We start from the raw sequence: 11531 nt of genomic DNA, 5'->3' as shown, positions 1-11531 counted from the left end.
AAATGAATGACATATTTCAACCAAAATAATAATAACAATAATAATCAACTTATTGATATGCTTTTCTATATGGAGTAAAATTTTGTATAATACACCATCGTTATATCATTTAAAATTATAAACAGAGTAAAAAATAAAAAATTGTCAATTAAATAATAACCATAGAGAAATTCAGACACTAAGCCTCCACAATGGGGACGGTGTTGACTTTTTGTGCAAAACGAGAAAAATTCATACAAATACATCATTTATTTCTTTTTAGTACTATTGACTCTATTATAAGATAGTATCTGTTATATACTTTCTCTATTCATTGCCGTCTAAAGAGTCAATACCATACTGCCGAAATTCGATCATGTAACATTCCCTAAAAAAGAGTCACAAAAATGTCATCTAAGAACAATGTGTTTGGCAAATACATCATCCTATCCTATATATAATAAAGTCATATGGTCTTGTGCAACATTTAATTTTCACAAGACCATAATAATATTATTATTGTGAAAATTAAATGTTGATAATCAACATTTAATTTTCACAAAACCATAATAATATTGTTAATTATAATAACAATAATAATAATAATAATAATGATAATAATTTCCACGGACAGTTTCTAATATATATATATATATATATATATATATATATATATATATATATATATATATATATATATATATATACTTATTTATTTATTTATTATATTTCAATTTCTATTGGCAAAGTATTGTGAGGAACGATGGTCCACATAATTGTACGGATCATGAATATCAAATACATTTTTAATATATTAAAAATACATTATTTTTATATTGAAAGTACCTTACATACATATATAATGTACCCTTAGTATATTTAAAATATACTTTTTATTGCATGCAACCCCAAAGTTCATAAGTTTGAAATTAATATATGGCATAGCTAGGCGGCCTAATATTTAAGATTGTTGATGTGCATATTGAGGACTACGGAGATAAAGATGCGTTATTCGTGGATTCATCGGATACTATCCAGCAACACTCTCCAACTTAATTGACGTGAAGTGGCTTAGTAACATTAAGATTATATTCTCGAATTATTAGTTCTCATCTTTTATTGATTACACACTTAATTCGATAGTATTTGGAAGAAAAAATCAATGTTCGAACTAAGATTGTGATTTTGGTCTTTAAAGGTCAATTGTATGTTGCTACATCTAGAGTTAGAAATCTCAAAGGTCTAAAAATTTTGATCTGTGGTGACTCTAAAATTGTAATTCAATTACTATTGTAGTTTACTAAGTTCTTAAAAATTTGTAATATTAAATACTATGTACTAAATTTTTAATATAGTTTAAGATTTGTAGTAATCACTCACCTTAAATATTATTTTAATTGTAAATATATTTATGTTCATAATTTTATCATAGGAATTCACACATAATAATTATTAAATAACAAAAATTTTATATATGAATAAACCTCATATAGGGTATATTTTTATAACATATTTTTCGTGTATGGGACAAATACTAGTTTATTTAAATACCCAAAACATGAAAAAGAGAATAGTTTTAAATAGTCCGAAATTTATTGTGATTGGACGTGGGGACTGGGGGTCATGATTTCAAAGCAATCAAATATCAATAATGTGATGATGATTTTATTTAGAAATAAATAAATGGGGAATCTTGCAGCTAATCAGTAATTAATTATATCCTAATTTTTTTTTGAAAATAATTATATCCTAATTAATTTAACAAAAGTCAATTGTCGCTCTACGTAAATGGCGGTGAGTGGTGAAGGAGCTTCAAGCTTTCCAGTAACAGCCTGTAAGTCTTAACTCTTCAACCTATCCTATGTTTTTTTTTGTTTTTTGTTTTTTTTTTGTGTGTAATATTTTAAATAATAAATCATATTAAATTATACCCACCCAAAAAAAAAAAAAAAAACAAAACAAAACAAAAACAAAAACAAAACATCCATTAATAATTTAATATATAAACTTTATATTTCATGTTCGACTTTTATTTTGATTAGGGGGTGGCCACTAAATTAATTCAAGCATGGACTGTCATAATCAGTGACCACCCCAAATTTTGATAATAGTTTTTAAATTTAATGAATATTGTTTCAAGTTGTAATAAATGAATCATTGGTTGACTATGAATGTGCCAATGTCCCTATATGCAATCCCTTTATTTGGTTTGGTAGTAAACATATGTTGAAATTAAAGATTCAAAATAAATATTTAATTAAATAAATGTATGTATATATGTATATGTGTGTATTTGAATTTTATAACTAATATATGGAAGATGATTTTATAATCAATATAATATGGGGCGAGAGAGTGGAGCATAATTTTTATGCCTAAAAGCTAAAGGTCACGATTTTGATTATTGCATACACTCTTTCAGTCGAACTTATCGTACATGATCTTTCTAGAATGGTTTACCTCTGTTGTATGGTTTGCGGACTATCACATAGGAACATGATTTACCTAGTGCACACCCTCAAGTACTGGTTAATGTTTATTAGGTTGACAATGGTCCACTGCACACATGACCATACATAACGTACATTATTTTTATACGTAATATTCATTATTTGAATGCGTACGAGATAGTATAAAAACAACTTGAGGGTTCATTATTTATATATATGCATAAGGTTCATTAGTTGAGCATGTACAAATTGATTGAATGTTGATTATTTAGGCATGTATATTATAGGCTCATTTCATTTGTACATAATCTACCATCTTTACTTAGAAAGCTAATATTCAGCAAATCATTTGCTCCGGGAGGCACGAGAGCTGGCTCAAAGGGAATTGTCACTTGTGGTAATCAAACCCGGGTTATCCTAAAATTTTCCCCCACAAAGAGAGCTCATTTGCCACTTAAGCTATCTTGTTGGGTTAAAATCAATGTTTATTATTTGTATGCATAAAATACATTATTTCTATGAATGTGTTTTGATGCCTGGACCACAGTAGAATTTGCTAGTAATGACTGCAGGTTTTTCTCGTTACTCAAAGTAGGCAAACAAACAAGTAGATCAAATTTGAATCTAAATAACTTATTATAAGAGCTAATGCATATCGGTTGTTATATCGTGGACCGCGGTGCACGGTCAAAACGACGCACCGTTACTATTAACGGAGCGCGCATTTTTGTGTGTTAATTACCAACTGAAACTACAGTGTATCTAAACCGACATTGCCTCGCGTATTATTTTTTATATATTATCAAATGAAATTGCAGTTATATCATAATGATATTGTAGTTGTGGTAAAATGAAACTGCAGTGTATATAAAATGAAACTGAATAACATTTCACATATTTGAGTATATATTGTGCAATGAAGCTGTAGTTATATCGAAATTATCATATAGTGTTTTAATGAAACTATAGTATATATAAAATAAAATAAAATAACATTTTCACATATTTGAGTGTATAAATATCGAATGAAAATGTAGTTGTGTTAAACTGAAACTGCAGTGTATACAAAATGAAACTGAATAACAGAATTACTTTTTGCGGAACGGCGCAAAACAGGTGTCGTTTCTTTTTTCATTAAACAAAACGACGTCATTTTAAAGTGCGGTGCATAATCGATTATGCAACGCGGTGCACGATATAATTTGGCAATGCATATTACACCCCTAAATAATGTATGTATTTTTTTGGGCTTGTGAATTTGTGTATCATGTTAAAAGGATATATATTGTACTTAAAATGTTTGGTCCAAAATTATTTTTTATTATTATTATAAGGAAGGGGATACCCTACATATACACACTATTTGCCTCAAGTGAGGTTTCAACCCATCACCTCCCACTTAGGAGAGCAATCCGATACTAGTGGACCACAAGCCACCGATTGGTCCAAAATTATTTTAATTTATACCGTTAAATATTTCGTTAGTTAAATATTAAATATATACCTTTCAAAAAAAAAAATATTAAATATTAAATACTAAATCTATTCATTTATTGTATTTACCTTAGATACATTACTTACCAAAATAATTTACATAATTAAATACTACATTAAACAAAATATATTTTACTATTTACAGACTATCATTTACATATTTATTTTGACTAACATCTCTTCAAATTCCAACTAGAAACGAGATCGAAAAGGCTTGATTCAAGCCTGAGCTCGTGTGTGCCGGCACCTGACACGTACATGTACTGTTGTTAGGAGTTAATTCCAATTTTAATTTTTTGAATTGAAACCCATGTTAATGATTGCTGTTACAAGAAGGTAGAAGAGTGCCCTTAAGTGCCTATTAAAAGCTATTTAAGTCCTCCACCCCTATATAAGAAGGAGTTGGGCAGTAGCAGATTTACAGAACAAGAAAGTATAGTAGCAGATTTACAGAACAAGAAAGTATCATTTTTGCCTCAAAACTCTTTGATTCTACTCTTTTCTTTAGCTTACTGTGTTCATAATCTTGCTCTTGTTCGCCGGATTCCTTGTTTGGGTGCTCAAACATTGAATCGTAGCAAGTTTTATACTGGGAAGCCTAGGCCACAACGCTCCTAGCACTTTTGAGATGTGGCAAATAAGGTTTTAAGAAAAGAGTGATCGCTTGACTATTGCTAAAAACCCAACACCAAACACTAGCCAAATTCTCCATCTTTCCTTCCCTGCTTTTCCAGAAAAATAATAATCTTATTTTATTGGATTATTATTTGTTTTTCAACAACGAATTTCTAACATGATATACTTTGAAATACTTATTTAAAAATAATCATTGAGCATTATTTTAGAACTAGTAGATAGATATAATACAAGTTGTGAGCATCACAATGCGTGCAATATTTTCTCGATTGGTAGTGCTTTGTTGATGCGTATAGCACCTATACACCAATAATATAATGTATGCATGGGATCAAATATTATCTCTTGAAGTATTATTATGCTTTAAGAAAAAAAATGATGCTTCCAAGTAGTCTTGTATCTTTTATTAGTATGTGAAATTTTGGCTTATTATTTATCAAGAAAATTTCACTTTAATTTAATTTCATAATTATTGTGACAATATTATTTTAATATTTGAATTTTAATATTTTTTTTTTTGAATGGAATTTTAATATATTTATACTTAATCTCAAAATTTACTAGTATTATTGAATTTGGTCACTTGTCACAATTTTCATTCAATTAATGTTAATTCATTACGCAATCCAAAAATTACGCAATCCAAAAATTTCACAACAGTACACTTATTTAATTTGCGTATTGAATTGGAAAACATACTTAAACATAATAAATGACAATTTGACACGCTTTTAATGATCAAAATCTTTAACTTATTTTTGGCTATGCTACATCTTTTTTTATATTTGTTCATGAATGGATTTTATTAAGAAAAGAGTATTAAAATTACAAAATTAGGAAATTATCTTAATTAGGAATCAACTTAATAAACCAAAGACCTTGTTGGGATGGATGAGCTCGTCGAGAGAGATAGTATGCACACCAGATGGTTGTGCAGTGGGATCAGCTAAGATTCCCTGGGGTCCCTCCTCCCTTTGATCTAAAAAAAGATCTTGTGGTCAAGCGGCTATATTGTAACAGATCGTCGATCACTGATGGAGATGGTAGCAAACGTGGTTTTATTGCGATGGGTTGCCATTTGGCAAACCTATGATATTTTTATTTATTTTTTTTTTGAAATAAAAGAGCTAATTCATTAATTATACGATGAAAAATTTACAATAAAATCGATGAAATGATAAAACATTCTTACAATCAGACATTGAAACAAATTTTCATTGCTACACGAAACTTGAATCTCTGACTGTTTTTCAAGATTGAAGCTGAATTCGTTTGGAGAACCGGAAGCTTCTTTGATATTGTTAATGATCTTGCTACCCGAGTCTGACTCTAGCGCGCGGCTCTTCTGTCCATAGACAATATCTCCATTAATCTGAACTGTATATCAAGGTTCAAATCTTTATTCGGTGCTTGGGATGAAGCAAACATACTCTATTATCAGATAAATTGTTTCACCTTATGAAAAAAGAACTCGCCAAATAAACGAGAGAAAAACTCGCTAAAGACACGAGAGAAAATAACTCGCAAACAAAACGAGAGAAAATAACTTTAACAAAATAACAAATTAAAATTATATTTAAAACAGACAAAACAAATCATAAACACCAAACCACTAACCAATATATATGTCACATTCTTCTAATTGTTTCTTCATTCCTCGTTAAGCATGGACCGCCCAAATATTCATAAGCCTTGCCAAATCGGGCCTTCTTTCAGCCTCCAATGCCATAATATTAATTAGGCCTGCAATTAAATTATTTGGGCATTTGAATACGAACATACTATAACAGCAGCAATTATACTGTGGAGCGCGATCCACAAAACTTTGTGGACCATGGTTCAAAACGGCAGACGTTATATTGTATTTAAACTGGCATTGTCTCACGTATTATTTTTATTATATTATCAAATGAAACTGCAATTGAATTATAATGAAACTGTAGTTGTGTTGAAATGAAACTGCAGTGTATGCAAAATGAAACTGAATAACGATTGAATGAAAAAAAAAAAGGAAATTTTGATAAATAACGTTATTTTAGATCAAGTTTCATCTTACAAGATGAACCATTGTTGTCTATGATATAATTTACGTACCAAACAACTATCAAACAATATTTAGGGTGTGTTTGGTTCATGGATTTCCACACCAGGAATGAGAATCAAAATCATAGTTAATGTTTGGTTGACAACTTACTTTTTGAAACACAACTATGATATTTGATTACATCTTCAATTAAAACCTCATTCCCTAATTAAAAACGGCTATCATCATATCTTATCGGTAATTTGGTTTTTAAGTTTGGATTAGTGTTTTTAGATTTTTGTTTTGATTTTTTTTTTTGGTTCATATTGATACTTTGGATATCAATATATCATTATATTAAGATTAATTGTCTTGATTTTTTATTATTTTTTTATTTTTAAAACTTTTATTCGCATTATAGAGCCACAGATAACCAAACATCAATATTAATATAATCATTTTAATTCCACCCTACTACCAAACATGCCAAATACTTTCACCAAAATCCATTACCATTAACAACTATTTGATTCACATTCTAATTTCGATTTTATTGTGTGAACCAAACATACCCTTAATATTATGTGAATGAGCACAGTAAAATAAAAATATTTGTTTTTCAAAAAACATAAATAAATAAAAATATTTGTTCATGACCCCTCACCTAGTACACGTTGACATGGGATTTTGTCAGTTCGACATAAGATTTGAGATTGTAATTGTCATTGACATTGACAAAAATACAAGCAAAGCAGCTGCTGACTACATCCTGACTGTTTCTATTCTTAAATTTTACTCTCAATTCGTACTCATTACTTTTTAATGTTGACATTTTCTTTAAGACACATAATAAATATAATTTATTATTATTTTTCAAATTAAAAAATAAAAGTAAGAGAGTAAAGATAGAGAATTGATAGAGATTAAGCGTTGCGAAAAAGAAGCTTTTATATGCTCTTAAATGTCAGTTTGGTACCTTACTCGTTGAAACCAATGGAGTGCATGTGCATCTCTATCTAAGTATCTACCCATCTACTTTCCTAAATTTCTGCATCTACCATCACTCCATCATCATAAATTCAACTTCTCTCCCCAAATCATTACATTGATAGTTAATACTCTACTTCCTTTTTCATTAAGTTGCATAATAAATATACCTTTAAAGAGTTTTATTTCTATTTTGATTTTCATGGACAAGTAAAATCAAAATTACAAGAGATCAGAATAGGATATACAACATCACCAGTAATGTGAATAAAAAAAATGTCTAATTTATTCGAGAGGAGAGTCCAACTGATAAAGACCAAGACTTAAACCTAATTTGCTTCCTAGTGAACATAAGTAGTGAAAAAACAAGTATACTTTTTGGATAGCAATCTCCTAACAGAGTTAATGAGATGGCAATGTGGTGCTTTGTTTCCACTTTCCACCTTCTCTTGAAATTATGGTGACTAATTATTGATGTAATTAGTTCACCAAAAAGGCATTTAGGTGATTATAATTCATTGGAATAAGGGTCAAATAGGCCATTGAACCACACACGATAATGCAATTAGATCACTGAACTCAAAAAAGTTACAATTGAGTCCCTAAACTAACCATTTCAAGCAATTTGTTCAATTTGCAAGTTTTTCTCATTTCTAATCGGTCATCCAATTTAAACTATTTTTAAAAAAAATAATTAAAAAAAAAAAAAAAAAAAACTCCGCCTCTGGCCAGAGACGAATAAGGTTTCTTCGTCTCCAGCGGAGACAAAGATACGTTCTTCGTCTCCAGTGGAGACGAATTTTTTTTTTTTTTTTTTTTTTTTTTTTTTTTTTTAAAGAGGGGGAAAAATGATGCATTAATCAAAGGAAAATAGGTATATTCTGGAGGAAAATGACTTCTCCTTTTTTGGGGGATGTCATTTTCTAAGGGATGCACATACAAAAATTTTTGGGTCTAATTTTTTACGGGCTTTTGCTAGTCGGCCCACCAAACCCGTAGGCTATGGTTCATGTAAGTATTAACCAAAGCTCGTCCCATGCGGGTTGACGGGCCCCGCAGGCCGGTCCACGAGTTTTTTTTTTTTTTTTTTTTTTTAATTCAAAGTTTTTTTTTTTTTTTTTAAAAAGTAAAGTCTACAAATAATATTAAGGGAAAATGACACTTTTTCCCCCTAAGTTATATACCTATAGCATTTTTTTCCCCCTAAATTATTGAAGTGGCTGTTTTTCCCCCTGAAATGTTAAATGGACATATTTACCCTTAAGCTAAATATTTAATTTATTTTTTTTTCCAACAAATTATGACCATAATTTGGTTCAAACTAAACAAACACTATAGCAACCAAACTGAAATATTCCAATTACAATTTAGAATCGAAATTCAATATTTAGAGTTTATTAAAATCGTGAACCAGAACGGACGGTTCATGTTCCGAACTGAAAAAATAAAATACATTTATTGTTGAATTTAGACTATTTTAAAATAAAAAATAAAATTTTAAAATAAAGACGGTTCAAAATCACGAATCAGATCCGGAACCGCCGGTTCACAGTTCAAGATTCAATTTTTTTGATACATAATTTTAATAAATTGACATTTAAATATTGGGTTCTAGATCTGAATTATAACCGTAAACTATTAATTCGATTGCTTTAGTATCCGGTTCAATTCAAACCGAACCGTGGTCATCCCTACGTATACACAATAATTTGTTGGAGTAATAAAATAAATAAAATGTTTACTTTAAGGGTATAAATGTCAATTTAATATATTAAGGGGAAAAGACACCACTTTTAGAATAATTGAGGAGGCTAATGTGCTTACCTAAATAATTGAAGGGGAAAAAGTGCTATAAGTATATAACTCAGGGGTAAAAAGTGCCATTTTCCCTAATATTAATTTTTTCATATTTAAAATTTTTAAAATGTTTTATATATATATATATATATATATATATATATATATATATATATATATATATATATATATATATATATATATATATATATATAGTCGCGTTCATGTGCGAATAAGTGCTCAGGAGAGAAATGCGAACCAATCAGCGCGCGCCATGTGTGAGCATTCATTGATCGGGTGTACCTACTTTCACCTATACGTGCACCTACTTTCGTCTGTAAGTGCATGTAGTTTTTGCATGCATTCATTGATTGGGCGCACCAATTTCACCTACAAGTGCACCTACTTTCGCCTGCAGGTGCATGTAATTTTGCCTGTTAACATTCATTGATCTGAGTTCAGCGGGTAGTAATACCCCTGAAAACCACTCGCAAACATTCATGTACCTATGTGCAACTACTTATAACTATAGGGGGGGTGTTTGGTTCAGGTTATATAACATAACCAAGGGAATGTGACATTCCGGTGTTTGGTTCATATTATCTTAGGGAATCTAACATTCTCAAGGAATGTCACATTCCCTCCATAAAGGATTTTGAAGGGAATGTGATTCCCTTCAAAATCTTAGGTAATGTAAGATAACCTTGGTTATGTTAGTTTATTATATATGTATATATATATATATATATATATATATATATATATATATATATATAATTATTTTTGTAATTATATTTTTTTATTTTATTTTTATTATGTTATGTTAGCATATAAAATAATTTTGTTTCTCAAGTTCAAGATTTTAGTTAATATTTTAAAATCATGTAATTATATATGATACCGTTATCTTATTTATTTATTTTAATTTTTAAATTTATTAAAATATATGAAAATATGTTAAGGATATTATAGTGTGTATAAAAAATAACCCTAAACCAAACATGATTATATTACATACCCCAATTTTAACCAAACACAGGAATCTAACATTCCCAACAATCTAACATTTCCTAAGGTAATCTGACATTTCGTGAACCAAACTACCCCTAGGTGCACTTACTTTTGCCTGCAAGTGCATGTAATTTTGCCTTGTTAACATTCATTGATCTGAGTTCAGCGGATAATAATACCCCTAAAAACCACTCGTAAACATTCATGCACCTAGGTGCAACTACTTATAACCATCAGTGCAACTACATATAACTATTGGTGCAACTACTTATAACTATATGTGCAACTACTTATAACTATAGGTGCACTTAGTATTGATGCTCAGTGTAAATTTTACTTGCACCTATAATACATTTTACTTGCACTTCGATGTTAAATTATTTAGATCCATTAGATCTGGACACGTGTCGCGCGCTGATTCGTTTGCATATTCCATCCTGGGCGCTTCTTTCGCACTCGAGTGCAATTCTATAGAGTTATTTACCAAAATGGTCCCTTGACTATAGCGAAATTACCAATTTGGTCATTGACTATTTTTTTAACCAATTAAGTCCCTCAACTTTAAAAACTTTAACCATTTTGGTCCCCCGTTTGTTTGACCGTTAGTCAACCGTTAACCTGGGACCAAATTGGTAATTTCGCTATAGTCAAGGGACCATTTTGGTAATTAACTTTATGGGTGGGCAACTCGGTTTAGTTTTCTCGAATTGAATCGTACCGAACCGAACCGAACCGAACAACCGAACGGTTCGATAAAAAATTGATCTGAACCAATCCGAATTGTTTGATAAAAAATTGAACTGATCCGAATACCGTTTGATTTTTTCTAAAAATATAATAATAATAATAATAATAATAATAATAATAATAATAATAATAATAATAATAAAAATAAAATAAATAAATAAAAAGTAAATCCAAGTCCCTTGCTACTTGCTCTACCGTTCGGTTCGAGTTTTTACCGAACCGTTCGATATACAAGAATCTATTAACGTTCAATTTTTTGGTATATTACCGAATCTAGCTAGTTTGGTACGGTTCGGTTGGAGAAAACTTAACCGAATTGTCCACCCTTAAAGTTAATTACCAAAATGATCCCTTGACTACAACAAATTTCCAATTGGTCCCAAGTTAACGGTTGAGTAAAAGTCAAA

The sequence above is a fragment of the Ipomoea nil genome, unplaced genomic scaffold (genome assembly GCF_001879475.1).
Source record: "Ipomoea nil cultivar Tokyo-kokei standard unplaced genomic scaffold, Asagao_1.1 scaffold0268, whole genome shotgun sequence".
Lineage (NCBI taxonomy): Eukaryota > Viridiplantae > Streptophyta > Magnoliopsida > Solanales > Convolvulaceae > Ipomoea > Ipomoea nil.
Note: the sequence above shows the minus strand (reverse complement) of the source record.